Source organism: Nipponia nippon, unplaced genomic scaffold, assembly GCF_047370975.1.
Source record: "Nipponia nippon isolate SJK-2023a ecotype South Korea unplaced genomic scaffold, ASM4737097v1 scaffold_33, whole genome shotgun sequence".
NCBI classification, from domain to species: Eukaryota; Metazoa; Chordata; class Aves; order Pelecaniformes; family Threskiornithidae; genus Nipponia; species Nipponia nippon.
The window spans coordinates 1,996,617-2,014,137 of NW_028262351.1; the positions used below are offsets into that span (position 1 = coordinate 1,996,617).

Here is a 17,521-nt window from a genome sequence, read left to right on the forward strand (position 1 = left end):
TGGGCTGCCCACTCAATGGCAAATTTCAGGCCCAAGATGGATGGGAAAGCTGAGCGAAGTGGTCAGTGACGGCATAGTAATCCATGGACAGCTGTCAGTCACCATTTGGTTTCTGAACAGGCCAAATGGGTGAGTTAAAAGGGGAGTTAAAAGCACTTCTTGCCTGAAGGTCCTTGAGGAGGGCAGTTACTGCCTTGGTGGCTGTGGGATCTATGCAGTACTGTTTCGTATGCACTAATGAAGTGGCTGGCAGAAGTGGTGCAGTTTGAAGGAGTTGCACCAAAGCATTTGGAGCAGCTGGGATCCACTGGCCCCACGGGCCTTCTAGAGCATGGGTTTGCAGAAGGTCCATACCCAACAAATTGATAGGTCCCGGTGCCACAGCTGTATGGACATTGAGACCAGAGGGGGAAAAAAGAGTTTGACCTTATTAATGGGATATTGCATGGGAGTTTGGGAGATTCCCACCACGTGAACATGGCGACAGATACCCACCTACTAGTTTTCCAGCAGCGCCTTAGAGAGAGAGGGAGGGGCTGAAGGAGTTAGCACTGGGGTGCTGGGAGGTGCTACAAGACTCACAGAGACCACCTGCCAATGGCCATTCAAAAGCTGTAACAAAACATTGTTTGGCAATTTATCAATTTGTTAGGGGATAAATCCCTTTTCCAGCAGGAGCTGCCAGAGGTGGCCCCTCTCTGTTTGGTCAGTGGAGGTGCCCCATCTTCTGCCCGGGTGAGGATTCCTCTGCATCTGACTGCTGGGCACAGAAGCCATTGCCACGGCATGTACTCTAGAAGCAGGGGTCTTATCAAAAACTGATCAATCATTCCCTCCCTTTCTGACAATTTCTGTCCATGTGGGGGATCTGCTGTCGGTAGCCTGTAGCTGCTGTAGCACTACACCCAAGGGTGTCAGCTGGGAGGGTCACAGTTTTGGCCAGGTGGTGCTGTCACAATAGCAGATGGCTAAGTGTTCCACGGTAGTTTCAAACTGCTTGACCGTGGCCCATGATGCGGGTTTGCCTTCTCACTCATCACGGGGCAGAGCCCGCACCATGGCCAGGGTGGCATCCCACAGGGTGAAACCATTACCTGCCCCTGGGACCGGTTGCAACTGCACCCTGGGTCCAAAGGACAGGATGGTCACTTCCCCCTCATTGAGGTAAGTTAGAGCTGCCCCAGTGCACCAGAGCCTCCCAAGCCACTCCACCCAGCCTTTCCCTGTTTTTTTTTTTTTCAGCCCAGGCAGTATCTAGGGCACAACTCAGGAGGCCAATCAAGGTGCCTTTGCCCTTACCCTGTTTGCAACAGCTGGCCTTATGCTAACATTCAGATTCATCCCTGATGGCCTGGGGGTTCATCCAATTATCTCGGACCCAATCCTCCACCCATCCACCCATTGAGGAGAGCTCCAATCTTGATCCTTTCCTAAACCCTCCAGTAGTTGTCAGAAAGACTCCATCCTCTCTGTGGTGCCAATTAGTGTGGTCCAAACAGCAATGGAGTCTGACAACATGTTATAAAAGAAAGCTTTATTGAGGCAATAAGAAAGATGAGCAGCAATGTGCACACGTGGTGACTCCCCAAATCACCGATAGCAAACACAGGATCATAGGTGATGCCATGGCTCCGGCGGACCTCCAGGGACATTTGATGTCCAGGTCACAGCAACAGCCAATCGCACAAATGCCTTTTGAAGGTGGGTAAGAGTTGCACCACTCCTTGGTTCCACTGTGATTTGAGAGAATCATACCTTACATGATAGTAGTGTGCCCTACGCATCATCTCAGATGATGTGGGTGGCATCTTGCCTATGTGGCAACGCTGGCGAAGGGGCAGGATGCCTAGGAGGGAGAGAGGGTTGCCAGCAGCCCTGTGAAGGAGTGACAGACAGGGTGGATGAACAAAGGGCATGGGATGATTTGACAGGAAAGGAACACAAAATCAACAAAAATGGAGATTAAGCAGGGTCAACTCCAGCATTTGCATGTAAGTAAGGAAGTGACTACAAGGCACCATTATGCAGAAATCCCCAAAACCCTTTCTAGGGAGTCAACATGCTAGGGTGCCTCTCTGAAGTGCCTGTACGCTAACGCACGCAGTATGGGGAATAAGCACGAGGAGTCAGAGCTGTGTGTGCAGTTGCAGGGCTACGATCTTGTTGGGATCACGGAGATGTGGTTGGGATGGCTCCCGTGACTGGAGTGTTGCAATGGCGGATACAGGCTCTTTAGGAAGAACAGGCTGGAAAGACAAGGAGGGCAAGTTTCCCTTTATGTGAGAGAGCAGCTCTGTCTGGGGATGGATGTTGAACCAACTGAGAGCTTACGGGTTAGTGTTTAAGAGAGGACAGGTAAGGGTGACATTGTAGTGGGTGTCTGCCACAGGCTGCCTGACCAGGAAGAACAAGCAGATGAGGCCCTCTACAGACAGATAGGAGCAGCCTCATGTTCGAAGGCCCTGGTCCTCATGGGGGGACTTCAACCACCCTGATATCTGCTGGAGGGACAACATAGCAGGGTATAAGCAATCTAGGAGGTTCCTGGAATGCATCAGCGATAACTTCCTTCTCCAAGTGACAGAGGAGCCAACAAGGAGAGGTGCTCTGCTGGACCTCCTACTGACCAACAAGGAGGGACTTGTTGGGAATGTGGAGGTTGAGGGCAGCAGTGACCATGAGATGGTGGAGTTCAGGATCCTGGGAGGAGAGCAGAAAGCAAGCTCACAACCCTGGACTTCAGGAGAGCAGGCTTTGCTTCTTCAAAGATCTGCTTGGAAGAGTCCGGTGGGATAAGGCCCTGGAGGGAAGAGGGGGCCAAGAAAGCTAATATTCAAGGATCACCTCCTCCAAGCTCAGAAGTTGACCATCCCAACAAGCAGGAAGTCAGGCAAAAATACCAGGAGGCCTGCATGGATGAACAAGGAGCTCCTAGCCAAACTCAAGCAGAAAAAGGAAGCATACAGAAGGTGGAAACAAGGATGGGTAACCTGGGAGGAATACTGAGACATTGTCCGAGCATCCAGGGATGGATTGTTAAGAAAGTTAGGAAAGCCAAAGCCCAAACAGAATTGAATCTGGCCAGGGATGTCAAAGACAACCAGAAGGGCTTCTATAAGTACATAGGTGACAAAAGGAAGGCTATGGAAAATGTGGGCCCATTGCTGAATGAGATGGGGGACCTGGTGACACAGGGCATGGAAAAGGCTGAGGTGCTGAATGCCTTCTTTGCCTCAGTCTTTACTAGCAAGACTAGCCTTCAGGAATCCAGACTCAGGAGACCAGGGGGAAAGTCTGGATGAAGGAAGATGTCTCCTTGGTGGAAGACGATCAGGTCAGAGAATACATAAACAAACTGGACATACATAAGTCCATGGGATGCACCCATGAGTGCTGAGGGAGCTGGAAGATGTCATTGCGAGGCCACTATTGATAATGTTTGATCAGTCATGGCGATTGGAAGAGGTGCCTGAGGACTGGAGGAAAGCAAATGTCACTCCTGTCTTCAAGAAGGGCAAGAAGGAGGACCCAGGGAACTACAGGTTAGTCAGCCTCACCTCGATCCCTTGCAAGGTGATGGAGCAGCTAATCCTGGAAACCATTTCCAGGCACATGAAGGACAAGAAAATCATCAGGAGTAGTCAGCATGGCTTCACCAAGGGGATGTCATGCTGGACCAACTTGACACCTTCTACAATGAAATTAATGGCGTGGTAGATGTCATGAAAATTTCGCAACTGGCCCGTGCCAACTGAGGAGAGAGGCTAGGACGCAAAGTATAGAATTCCAAGAGTAATTCTTTATTCATGCACATGAGGTGTCCCATTCAAATTGGGGCACACCGAATGAGATTTTACACATGGTTTTTATACCTTCCAAGCGTTCAGGTGCAACATGATTTGACCAATCACTACTTAACACACACACACACTATCAGTTTGCAAAGCAACTATAATTCTATGGCATCATCATCCATCTGCTTCTTTCTTGATCTAGACATTCCTGGAGTCGATCTTGCTACAGTTACTTATCTGTGATGTCAGATAATGGGAGGATTTCACAGAGGTGTTAGAGGGGCTAGGATGCTGGCATTATCTCGGCAGTCTAGGGGCGTCCTTTCTTCTTCTTGGATGGCTTTAACATTCTGAGAAACAAAGGTCCTTATCTTCAAGGTGGGAGCTGTCCTTCTCCTTGCAGTGAGCTGGGGCACTTTAGTTATGCTGACTTAACCATGTTTATGCAGTATACAATGTAAAATACATATCTCTTAAGAAAGCTAATATGATTTCATGCTATTAACACTAACTGGTACAATAGTTAGGAAATGAGATTTTTCCTAGCATAAACGAGGGAAGAGAGGTGGATATTGTCTACCTGGACTTCAGTAAGGCCTTTGACACTGTCTCCCATAAGATCCTCATGGAGAAGCTGTTGGTGATCAGTGGTGCAAAGTCTAGTTGGAGGCCAATAACTAGTGGTGTATCTCAGGGGTCAATCCTGGGTCCAGTCCTGTTCAGTATCGTCATTAATGACCTGGATGATGGGGCACAGTATATCCTCAGCAAGTTTGCTGATGACACAAAACTGGGAGGAGTGGTTGATACACCAGAGGGTGGTGATGCCATTCAGAGGGACAGGCTGTAGAAATGGGCTAACAGGAACCTCATGAAGTTCAACAAGGGGAAGTGTCAAGTCCTGCACCTGGGGAGGAACTGCCCCATGCACCGATAAATGCTGGGGGCCACCCAGCTGGAAAGCAGCTTTGCAGAAAAGGACCTGGGGGGTCCTGGTGGACACCAGGCTGAACATGAGCCAGCAATGTGCCCTTGCTGCAGAGAAGGCTAATGTTATCCTGGGCTGCATTAGACAAAGTATTGCCAGCAGGTTGAGGGAGGTGATCTTTTCCCTCTACTCAGCACTGGTGAGGCCACACCTGGAGTCCTCTGTCCAGTTCTGGGCTCCTCAGTACAAGAGAGACATGGATATACTGGAGAGAGTCCAGCAAAGGGCCACTAAGATGATTTGGGACTGTAGTATCTCTCCTATGAGGAGAACTGGGACTTAGCCTAGAGAAGAGAAGGCTCAGGGGAGGATCTCATCAATGTATATAAATACCTGAAGAGAGGGTGCAAAGAGGACAGAGCCAGGCTCTTTTCTGTGGTGCCTAGTGACAGGACATGAGGCAATGGGCACAAACTGAAACACAGGAGGTTCTGTATGAACATCAGGAAACACTTTTTTACTGTGAGGGTGACCAAGCACCAGCAGAGGTTGCCCAGAGATGTTGTGGAGTCTCCCTCCTTGGAGATATTCAAAAGGTACAAATGTTTAGAGAGAGAGATCAGGATTTCAGTAAAAATGTCACTACTACTTTTTGCAGTATGTTTTGATTTTCTCAGCTGGATTCATTGAAATCAGCCAGGTGCTTGAAATTGCATGATACTGCTTTTTTTTTTTTTTTTTTTTTGACTGACTGAGCCATGAACTATGGAAAATCAGTGAAAGACTGACTCAGTTTCCAAGAAGAGACTTTAGGTTTTTCTCCTTTTTTCTTTCCTTTCAGTTAGTCATGGGAAAACCATTTAACCACCGGAAGCATTCAACACTCTTTCTTGTGTACACTGTAGGCTGAATATTTTTAATTATTCCATACTTATAAATATAATCATCTAATGATATTTTCTAAATGAAAAGGTGGCCTATGTGATGTGCTGCCCTGTCTCTAACACCACAGGCTGTATTTTTTTAATGTACTGAGGACCACATTCCCTTAAAGATACAACCTTGTTTGATTTCTTCTCCCTACTGCCCTGATCTAAATAATTGGTTAAGCAACTTCTTATACTGTGTTTATAAGAGTATTTAATTGCTAGTAAACCATTTTACAAGGGAAAGTGCATGCTTTGGAATTAAGAGTTGCATTCCAGCACTTCAGAGAAGTGCAATGTACAAACCAAAGAAAATAATTTCTATAAATAACCTTATCAGAGTGCTACCTACAGCTTTATTATAGTGTATTTGTATCTCTAGAAAACTGCTATCAAAAGACATAATCTCTAATTTCTGAAAATTTACCAAGATGTCTTCATTTAGCTACAGGTGACTTAGATATGGGTAATGAATTTTAAGTGTAGGATTCCTCAGATGTCTTTAATTCACCAAAACAAGCAGAGCTGGGTGCCAGCACTGCACAGGCAACACCAGCATGCCCAAGTGTGTAAATCTAGCTGGTTATGTACTGTCTGGTACTCGTACACAGGAATTCTTGCACAGAAATACAGAACCCAACCACTACACAAATAGTAGAAAATCTATGAGAGTAATTGTTAACAGCAGCATGATGTTGTCTTAGGGAAGAAGCTCTTCTATGCCCTCGCTGAACAAAGCACTTAAAAATTCCCATTAATTTAAGCATGACTAGAAATGTATCTGGCTTTTCAATAGGTTTATGAGTGTAATAGATCCCTCTCTAGAACTTTCTGGTTTGAAACAGCTATTGTTAGAAGCCTGACAAAGGAGGTACTCCCTCCCTAATGAGCTCCTTCCTCTAATGTTTGCTAGTTTATCTGCTATTAGATCAGGGCTGGTCACAAGTGGTGTTCCCCAGGGCTCAGTAGTGGGGCCAGTTCTGTTTAATATCTTTATCAATGATCTGGATGAGGGGATCGAGTTCAACCTCAGTAAGTTTGCAGACAACACCAAGTTGGCTGGGAGTGTTGATCTCCTGGAGGGTAGGAAGGCCCTACAGAGGGATCTGGACAGGCTGGATCGATGGGCCGAGGCCAACTGTATGAGGTTCAACAAGGCTAAGTGCCAGGTCCTGCACTTGGGTCACAACAACCCCATGCAACGCTACAGGCTTGGGGAAGAGCAGCTGGAGAGCTGCCTGGTGGAAAAGGACCTGGGGATGTTGGTTGACAGCTGGCTGCATATGAGCTGGCAGTGTGCCCAGGTGGCCAAGAAGGCCAATGGCATCCTGGCTTGCATGAGAAATAGTGTGGCCAGCAGGACTAGGGCAGTGATTGTCCCTTTGTACTCGGCACTGGTGAGGCCGCACCTCAAATACTGTGTTCATTTTTGGGCCCCTCACTACAAGAAGGACATTGAGGTGCTGGAGAGTGTCCAAAGAAGGGCAACGAAGCTGGTGAAGGGTCTAGAGCACAAGTCCTATGAGGAGCGGCTGAGGGAGCTGGGGTTGTTTAGCCTGGAGAAGAGGAGGCTGAGGGGAGACCTTATTGCACTTTTGAGATTGACTTTGGATTCATGTAAGGGTATCCTGCACACCAGTGTACGTGAGTGGGTAGAAGAGGGGCCCAATTATCCCTGCCAGCTGTGACCCACCCAGCCATTTTTTTTTAGGCAGAGCTACTATTAAAAAACAAACAAAAAGAAAAACTTGCAGGCTGGTCAGAAGAGTTTAGTAGGAGAGTATGGTGAAAGGTGCCTTGAAAAGAGTTTGATGATTCTGAAGAGGGACTGGAGCAGAAAAGGTAAAGCAGTAAAGTAAAATGGATGGCTTGTAGCTGCTTAGTATGGGGTCTTTGGGTTAGGAGCCAGTGGAGAGGGTGGTCTGAGCTTCCCTTGCAGAAAGCAGAGTGGAAGTTCTGGTTCCAAAGCAGCAAAGAATTAGTGGTGGCCACTAAAATAGAAGATGAGGTTGGATTAACAACCTTTCATCTTTAGGATATAAATTCAAGCTTTGTTATTGAAGATAGAAACCTCAACCCCCACCCCAGTGCGAAAGCTAGTTTGGTCACCTGTGACCCGTTCTACCTGAGGGTTTCTGTACCAAATTCTGGTTTTTAAGGGTCAGTGTGGGTTATGTAAAAGTTATGTGAAAGCATGGTGGAAGTCATATTTAGAAAGCTGTAACAAGCTGGTAAATTTTGGGCAGAGTGTGAGGTGGTCATGAAGTAATAGGGTCCGTTAGCCCATACAGATGCAGAAAGCTCTGAGAAGCTGTGTGTGTTTGCTGATGGCAGCTGTCCTGTGTCAGATGTCTGAGTGAACACCTTGAAAGCATCTTCTGTGTTTTAGGAATATAGCATAATGGTGTTAGGCTTTTCTATAAAAAAAAAACAAAAACAAAAACAAAAAACCACAAACCACCAACAAAACAAAACCTGCTATTAGTCTGAACATGTTATTTTTATTTTTGGGGTGTGTGTGTTCACAGTTGTAGAGTCTCATCTAATTTTCTACTGTTTCTTGTTCCACTGACTAGTGTCTGCTTATTGCCTTTTTTTAAACTTGATTGTACTGAACTTGGGACACTCTTCCTGAATGTACAGCTATCCAAAAGCTGTGCAAAGACTTTCATTTGGCTGTGTATGCAGCACAAAACACAACACATGGATGCTCTATGCGTGATATTAGCAAGTGCAGGCACTAGGGTAGTTTTTTCTTAAGAGGTAAGGAAAAAGTGAAATCTTTATAGAACCAGTAGTGTTATATGGTTTTTTTTTCCTCCCTGAACTCAGCCTGCATTTAATGCTATCAGTTGAGGAAGGTAAGAAAACACTTATCTTTGTTTGTCTTGACTCAAACTTAAGTGATGGGGTCAGATGTACTGCTTGCTGACAGGACAGGTCAAGCCCCCTGTAAAACTGCAGGTAGAGGTTTTTTCCAGGATCTTAAGCAGCAGAGTTGCTATGGACAGTGAGTATTTTCTGCCTTTTGTTATTCCAAAGCTTGAGACTACTCTTCTATTTCTTCTGTGTTTTCTAGCTTTTGCAAATAGTTTTTTAAATAGAGACTTTCCTTTCTGGTAGGAACTATATATTGGAGATGCATATAGAAACTTGTTTTATGTTTTGATATGGGGATGACAGAATTTGCTGTGTTTCAAAAGGGAAAACTTCATCAGATTTTTCTCCCATGTCTAGTTGTTGCTGTATTGAAATGACGATTCTGTTTAAAAATGGAAATCCTCGCAATTTTATGACTTTCATTACAGTGGTTTGACAAATGAGACTTTTCACCTGCAAGCTCACCGATACTGACACTTGTAACCTAAAGATCATGTTAAGTGCAGTCAATTTTAAGGGACTGTGTCTAAGTAAAGGACTTAAGCCTTGATTTATTAATATATAACCCCTATTGACATCAGCGGGCGTGACGTTCACAGTGGAAGACTTTATACAGTGTATCCTACTATTGTAGCTATTGTATCAGTATTGGTTTTGTATTCAGAGGGGAAATCTCAATAATTAAAGATTTAGTGGTTTTCTATTTTGGGTTTTTTTTTTATTTGTGTGGAGTCTTTTTTATTTAATATTATCTATTAAACTAAACAGTTAATTTCCCAAAAGAGATGCCAGAAGAATAATATTAGAAAACTTTAACTATCCAAGACACCAAATCCTCATAGGTAGATCAGTAAAAGGATTAAGAATGTGTACTCTAGAAGTCTATTAAAAGGCACATGGGGGGGGAACCTTTAATGGAGAATTTTTTACTTGAACTGATATGTCTTTAATTTGTATAATGCTGCATGCATAGTGTTTAACATGAGTGTGTGAGATCTTAAGTCTTCATTTGTGGTGGGTTGACCCTGGCTGGATACGAGGTGCCCACCAAACTGCTCTATCACTCCCCTCTTCAGGTGGACAGGGGAGAGAAAATATAACAAAAAGCTTGTGGGTCGAGATAAGGACAGAGAGACCACTTAGCAATTACCATCATGGGCAAAACAGACTCGACTTGGGGAAAAATTAATTTAATTTATTACCAATCAAATCAGTGTGATGAGAAATAAAACCAAATCTTAAAACACCTTCCCCCCACACCTCCCTTCTTCCTGGGCTTAACTTTACTCCTGAATTCTCTACCTCGTCCCCCCCGAGCGGTGCAGGGGGATGGGGAATGGGGGTTGCGGTCAGTTCATCACACATTGTCTCTGCTGCTCCTTCCTCCCTCACACTCTTCCCCTGCTCCAGCGTGGGGTCCCTCCCATGGGAGACAGTCCTCCACGAACTTCTCCAATGTGAGTCCTTCCCACAGGCTGCAGTTCTTCATGAACTGCTCCAGCATCAGTCCTCCACAGGGTCACAAGTCCTGGCAGCAAACCTGCTCCAGCATGGGCTCCTCGCTCTCCATGGGTCCACAGGTCCTGCCAGGAGCCTGCTCCAGCATGGGCTTTCAGCGGGGTCACAGCCTCCTTCAGGCACATCCACCTGCTCCAGCGTGGGGTCCTCCATGGGCTGCAGGTGGATATCTGCTCCACCGTTAGCCTCCATGGGCTGCAGGGAGACAACCTGCCGCACCATGGTCTTCACCATGGGTTGCAGGGGAATCTTGCTCCGGTGCCTGGAGCACCTCCTACCTCTCCTTCTTCACTGACCTTGGTGTCTGTATAGTTGTTTCTCTCACATATTCTCACTCCTCTCTTCTGACTGCTGCAGTTGCTGTTGTGCAGGTTTTTTTTCCTCCCTTCTTAAATATGTTACCACAGAGGCGCTACCACTGCTGCTGATTGGCTCAGCCTTGGACAGCAGTGGGTCCATCTTGGAGCTGTCTGGCATTGGCTCTGTTGGACATAGGGGAAGCCTCTGGCATCTTCTCACAGAAGCCGTCCCTGTAGCCCCCCCACTACCAAAACCTTGCCATGCAAACCCAATAGAGATAAATATGGTTTAATAGGGAAAGGATGGGGGGAACAAGCAAAGTGAAGGCAATCACACACCACCTCCCTGTCGTGGTTTAACCCTGGCCAGCAACCAAGCACCACACAGCAGCGGGTTGCTCAGTCCCCCACAGTGGGATGGGATGGGGGGGGGGGAGAATCAGAAGGGTAAAAGTGACAAAACTTGTGGGATAATGACAGTTTAATAATAATAATTTAAAAAATTAAAAAATTGTAAGAAAAATAACAGCAAAGAGAGAGGAAAATAAAACCCAAGAAAAATAAGTGATGCAAAAGAAAACAATTGTTTACCACCAGCCAACCGATGCCCAGCCAGTCCTTGAGCAATGGCAGCACCTGCCAACCTCCACCCCCCCAGTTTAATTGCTGAGCATGATGTCATATGGTATGGAATATCCCTTTGGTCAGTTGGGGTCAGCTGTCCCAGCTGTGTCCCCTCCCAACTTCTTGTGCAACTCCAGCCTACTCACTGGGGGAGAGGGGGCACAAAGTGAGAAAAAGATAAAGCCTTGATGCTGTGCAAGCACTGTTTAGCAATGGCTAAAAGATGAGTGCAATCAACACTGTTTTCATCACAAATCCAAAACATAGCCCCGTACAAGCTGCTATGAAGAAATTTAACTCTATCCCAGCCAAAACCAGTACACTCCTACAAGCAGACTGATGCCAAGCCAGTTGCTGAGCAACGGCCACTGTATCGGGTTTACGTGGCAAGGTTTCGGTAGTGGGAGGGGCTACAGGGGTGGCTTCTGTGAGAAGCTGCTAGAAGCTTCCCCTATGTCTGACAGAGCCAATGCCAGCCGGCTCCAAGACGGACCCACCCCTGGCCAAGGCCAAGCCAATCAGTGACGGTGGTGGCACCTCTGTGATAACATATTTAAGAAGGGAAAAAAAAAAAACCTCCTGTGCAACTGCAGCTGGAGAGAGGAGTGAGAATATGCAAGAGAAACAACTCTGTAGACACCAAGGTCAGTGAAGAAGGAGGGAGAGGAGGTGCTCCAGGCGCCAGAGCGGAGATTCCCCTGCAGCCCGTGGTGAAGACCATAGTGAGGCAGGCTGTCCTCCTGCAGCCCATGGAGGTTAACAGTGGAGCAGATATCCACCTGCAGCCCATGGAGGACCCCATGCTGGAGCAGGTGGATGCCCCCGAAGGAGTCTGTGTGTCACGGATGAGTGGTTAGGTCGCTTAAAGAATCACCATCAAAGATATTTGCAAATAGTGATTTTAGTAGAAATCTATAAAAGTGTGCTCCAACAGAGTTCAATGGCAAGGTTCACTCTATTACTTATTAAATGAATGGAAAATATATATATTAAGAGAAAGAAAGAAGAAATTGAGTTAGAAGAAAATACAAGGAGGAAAAGGGGGCCCTCCCATTGAGTCACAAGGTTCACAATGGACCCCCTTGCTTTCTAAACTCCTTCTCAGAGAGGAGCCTAGGTGCAGCTGGATCCAATCCTAGTCTCAAGAATTGGTCAACAGTTTATGTCTAAGGATTATATATGTCTACCAGCAGTTTAAGTTTTGTTCACAGTTAAGAGAGAATCACAAGAATTTAGCAATAACTAATCATTGATTAATTTAGCAACTACAAGGTGATTAAATAGGGGTTTCTACAATATTTGTATCGATACACACACACACAATAGGCCTAGTAATTTGTCACGACTTTAGTGAAATACTCACAATATGCATATATAAAGGTACCTAGTAAAAATTCCCCTTGAGTTCAGTGAAATACTCACATCAAATAATTAACTCAGTGGGTGAAGGCTGAGTCTCGAGGAGTGAAAGGCACCGGAGATCGGCCCAGGTCCTGTCATCAGGCCTCTGTATGCAAACTTAGAAGTTCGCAGCTCTGAGAAGCGTCCCACTCAGAGGGAGATGCTGGCGCACCCCGCTGCAGTCCAGGAGAGCTCAAAGGGTCTCACTTGGCACCGCTGTTTATAGGGTTGTAAGATGATTGACTTTAGGCATCAGTAAATTTCCATCCTATTGTCGCAATCCGGGTTGGTGATTACTAAAGTTCTCAAAAAATTCCAGTGACGCTGGTAGAGATCCTTCCGAGTTACAACCCAGATAAGATATGCCCCAAGGCTGTCGGGGGTGGCTGATTATTCCTGGTACAGATGTAAAATATGTTCCAAGGTTGTCAGGGGGCAACTGGCTCCCTGGTACAGTCAGTGCTGCTCCCACCTTAGCCATGTAAGAGTTTCTGATACGGTCAAGGGATGTTTAACCGCCAATCTCATTAAACAAAGGCCAAGTTTTGACGGGAGTTACTGAGACTGTAAAACAGTTCAGGAAGGGGGGGGGGGATGCACCACCACACTGTGACCCTGTGGGAACACCATGCTGGAGCAGGCTCCTGGCAGGACCTGTGAAGAGAGGAGCCCATGCTGGAGCAGGTTTGCTGGCAGGACTTGTGACCCCGTGGGGGACCCATGCTGGAGCAGTCTGTTCCTGAAGGACTGCACCCTGTGGAAGGGACCCACGCTGGAGCAGATCGTGAAGAACTGCAGCCCGTGGGAAGGACCCACATTGGAGAAGGTCGTGGAGGACTGTCTCCCGTGGATGGGACCCCATGCTGGAGCAGGGGAAGCGTGTGAGGGGTCCTCCCCCTGAGGAATAAAGAGCAGAAGAGATGTGTGATGAACTGCCCACAACCCCCATTCCCCGTCCCCCTGCACTGCTCATGGGGGAGGAGGAAGGAGTGAAGTTGAGCCCGGGAAGAAGGGAGGGGTGGGGGGAAGTTGTTTTAAGATTTGGTTTTATTTCTCATTACCCTACTCTGATTTGATTGGTAATAAATTAAGCTAATTTCCCCAAGTTGAGTCTGTTTTGCCCGTGACGGTAATTGCTGAGTGATCTCCCTGTCCTTATCTTGACCCATGAGCCTTTCGTTCTATTTTCTCTCCCCTGTCCAGCTGAGGAGGGGGAGAGATAGAGCAGCTTTGTTGGGCACCTGGTGTCCAGCCAGGGTCAACCCACCACAGCCACCTTGGAAGCCATGACCACCACCACCCCTTTCTTCTTCTTCCACCCCAGTTTTTATTGCTGAGCATCATGTTGTATGGCACGGAATATCCCTTTGGTGAGTTTAGGTCAGTGGTCCCAGCTGTGCCCCCTCCCACCCTCTTGCCCAGCCTACTTGCTGTGGGAGTGGAGTGGGAAAAAGAAAGCCTTGACGCTGTGCAAGCACTGCTCAGAAATAGCTAAAACATTGGTTTGTTATCAGCACTGCTTTAGCCACAAATCTAAAACACAGCACCATATGGGCTGCTATGAAGAAAGTTAACACCATCCCAGCCAGACACAGTACAGCTGTCTACCTACAAGTGTATCTTTGGTATGAGTTTTCAACAGTACTTTGCAGTCATAATGGTTTGAAAAGAAGTAATTTAATTTCTTAAAAGGAAACCTTTAAAGGCAGTTCTACTTTTCATTTGAAAGAGATTGAAGAGGTAGACACTGAAGGAAAGAAAAATCATTATATTAATCTGCTTGGGAAAGCTTATGGTGGTGAAGACAATACTCATGTTGACTTTTACTGAGATCCAATTCCCTAGATCCACAAGGACAAGTAGTACTGTATGGAGCTGTTGACACCTGCTAGGAGAAGGGCTATTCATGCTTAGCATATGATTCTCATAATTATTGTTCCTTATGTCTCAGTTTAGGAATAGTGATAGGCCTAAATAGGCTCAATAAAAACATGTTTTTGAGGGGCTAGGCTATATATTCTGGATATATTACTTTTTGTATTACTCTCAACACAAGTGTTTTGTGTGAAACCTTTGGATACATTGTGCTTGGAAATGTCTGTTAGGAGAGTAACAGAGAGGGAACAATAAGAACACAAGAGGCTTAGGAAGTGGGTGAAGAGAACAAGACATGATGAAACCAAAACTAATAAGAAAGAACAGATTAAGTATCCCTCATCAGGAAAAAGGAGTAAAGGATTTAGGGTTGGTTCCTTAAGAGAGGAGGGTGCATCTTTTTCCAGTTTGCAACAAGGATATCTTTCTAAATTTTATGGAAATACAGCAACATGATGATAAATAGTCTACTTTTCCAATTTGCTGTTGAAAATGCCACAAGATTGTAATGGACCAACATAGTTATGTCTAAAATGCAGTTGTGTGTTTGTAGGTATCTGCAAAACTTCTCTAGGCTGGCTAAAATAGAGTAGTTGATGCAGTATGATGGCTAGGTCCCCAGGTGCCCAGAAGTGAGCCTGACTTTTCTTAGAAGAAGGGAAGGCTGAACATACTAAAATGTTAAGCAAAGTCCCAGACATTAAGCTATTCTAGGAAAAGCATGGAAGTGTCCTGGGAAGAGCAGCGTACTGATTTTGGCTAATTTTCTCCATAGTAGCTTGTATGGTGCTATGTTTTGTATTTGTGACCAAAACAGTGATGATAACCCAGGGATGCTTTAGTTATTGCTGAACAGTGCTTACACAGCATCAAGGCCTTTTCTGCTTCTCACGCTGCCCCACCAGTGAGTAGGCTGGGGGCTGGGGTTGCACAAGAAGTTGGGAGGGAGATGCAGCTGGGACAGCTGACCCCAACTGACCAAAGGGATATTCCATACCATATGATGTCATGCTCAGCAATAAAAGCTGTGAGGAAGAAGGAGGAAGTTCGGAGTGATGGAGTTTGTCTTCCCAAGTAACTGTTACTCATGATGAAGCTCTGCTTTCCTGGGAATGGCTGAACATCTGCTTGCAGATGGCAAGTAGTAAATGAATTCTTTATTATGTCAACCCATGAGTTTTCTAACTTTTGTCCTTCTGATTCTCTCCCCCATCCCACTGGGGGCAGGGGGGGAGCAAGCAGCTGTGTGGGGCTTAGCTGCCTACCAGGGTTAAATCACAACAGTCTTTTTTGGCACCCAGTGTGAGACTCAAACTCTGGGATTAAGAGTCCCATGCTCTACCAACTCAGATAGCCAGGCTATCCTTAGATTGTTCTAATACTTGAGGTTGGAAAGTAGTAGGGCCTGGAGCTGTGTTTAGTTTACCTTTGCATGGAAGGACTGAGAAGTGTGGATAACACAGGGCACAATTTCAGAAGTCTTCAGGTATACTCCTGCTGCTTCTGCTTACTTTGGCATTAAGCAAGTTTCTTCATCTTTTTTCATTTCTGTTGCTTTTCTGTACAGATGATCATTATTACTGTTTTTAATGAGTCTATGAGAATAGGTTGTTCCATGTTGATGAACTATTTACTAGAGGTCAGTTTCAGTACACCCACAATTCTCCTATACAGTGTTTTTTCATTTCTTTTAGCTACTGGGTCTTTATCCTGTGTGGTGGAGTGACCATGGACAGCAGCAAAGCACCACACAGGTGCTTGCTCACTTCTCTTCCCTCCTGCCCCCAGCGTGATGGGGGACACAACAAAAAGAGCAAAAGTGAGAAAACTCATGGGTTGAGATAAAAATAGTTTAATAAGTGAAAGGGTGGGAGGAGAAACCAAAACAAGTGATGCAAAGGCAATCACTCGCCATCTCCCACCAGTAGACTGATGCCCATCTGGTCTCCAAGCAATGGCTACTTACCCCCAAAACTTCCTTATTCTTGACCATGATGATATATAGCATAGAATATCATAGAATCAGAGAATGGTTTGGGTTGGAAGGGACCTTTAAAGGTCATCTAGTCCAATCCCCCTGCAAAGAGCAGGGACATCTTCAACTAGATCAGATTGCTCAAAGCCTGTCCAACCCAACTTTGAACACTTCCAATGATGGGGCATCTACAACCTCTCTGGGCAATCTGTTCCAGTGTTTCACCACCCTCATCGTAAAAAGTTTTTTCCTTATATCTAGTCTGAATGGTTTAAAACCATTACCCCCTGTCCTATTGCTACAGGCCCTATTAAAATGTCTCATAGAATCATAGAATACCAGGTTGGAAGGGACCTCGAGGATCATCTGGTCCAACCTTTCTAGGCAAGAGCACAGTCTAGACAAGATGGCCCAGCAGCCTGTCCAGCTGAGTCTTAAAAGTGTCCAGTGTAGCAGAGTCAACCACTTCCCTGGGGAGATTATTCCAATGGTTGACTGTTCTCATTGTGAGAAATTTTCCTCTTGTGTCCAATCAGAATCTCCCTAAGAGTAACTTGTACCCGTTACCCCTTGGCCTCACCATGTGACTCCTTGTAAAAAGGGAGTCTCCATCTTCTTTGTAACTACCCTTTAAGTACTGGTACACGGTGATGAGATCACCTCTAAGCCTCCTTTTCTCAAGGATGAACAAACCCAGCTCTCTCAGCCTATCCTCATATGACAGGCTTCACAGACCCTTGATCATCTTGGTGGCCCTTCTCTGGACCCCCTCCAGCCTGTCCACATCTTTTTTCGTATAGCAGGGACAAGACCTGTACACAGTATTCCAGGTGTGGCCTGACAAGCGCCGAGTAGAGTGGGATAATGACTTCTTTATCTCTGCTGGTGATGCCCTTTTTGATGCAACCCAGCATCCTATTGTCCTTCTTGGCCGCAGCAGCACACTGTTCACTCATATTAAGCTTTCTGTCCACCAGGACCCCCAGGTCCCTTTCCACAGAGCTGCTCCCCAGCCGGGGTAGATCCCAGCCTGTGCTCCACTCCTGGATTGTGTTTTCCCGGGTGCAAGACCTTACACTTGCCCCTGTTAAACTTCATAAGGTTCTTGTTAGCCCCCTCTTCCAGCCTATCCAGATCTTCCTGCAGGGTGGCTCTCCCTTCCAGAGTGTCTACTTTCCCACTCAATTTGGTGTCATCTGCGAACTTCATCAGGCTACACTTGATCCCGTTATCCAGATCACTTATGAAGATATTGAATAGTGTTGGGCCCAATATCGATCCCTGGGGGACCCCACTTGTGA

The 17,521-nt window shown here is 46.1% G+C and overlaps 1 long non-coding RNA gene across 2 annotated transcripts in view; it reads right to left on the reverse strand.

The window, feature by feature from the left end:
- The window catches only part of LOC148054158 (uncharacterized), a 31,124-nt gene extending 18,519 nt beyond the window's left edge, over nucleotides 1–12,605 (reverse strand). Inside the window, exon 1 of one of the 2 annotated variants that reach the window (XR_015707613.1) lies at nucleotides 12,392–12,605. This is a non-coding gene — a long non-coding RNA (uncharacterized LOC148054158). The remainder of the gene's footprint in view (nucleotides 1–12,391) is intronic. The other variant, XR_015707614.1, reaches the window with a different exon arrangement.
- Between the last annotated feature and the right edge of the window lie 4,916 nt (nucleotides 12,606–17,521).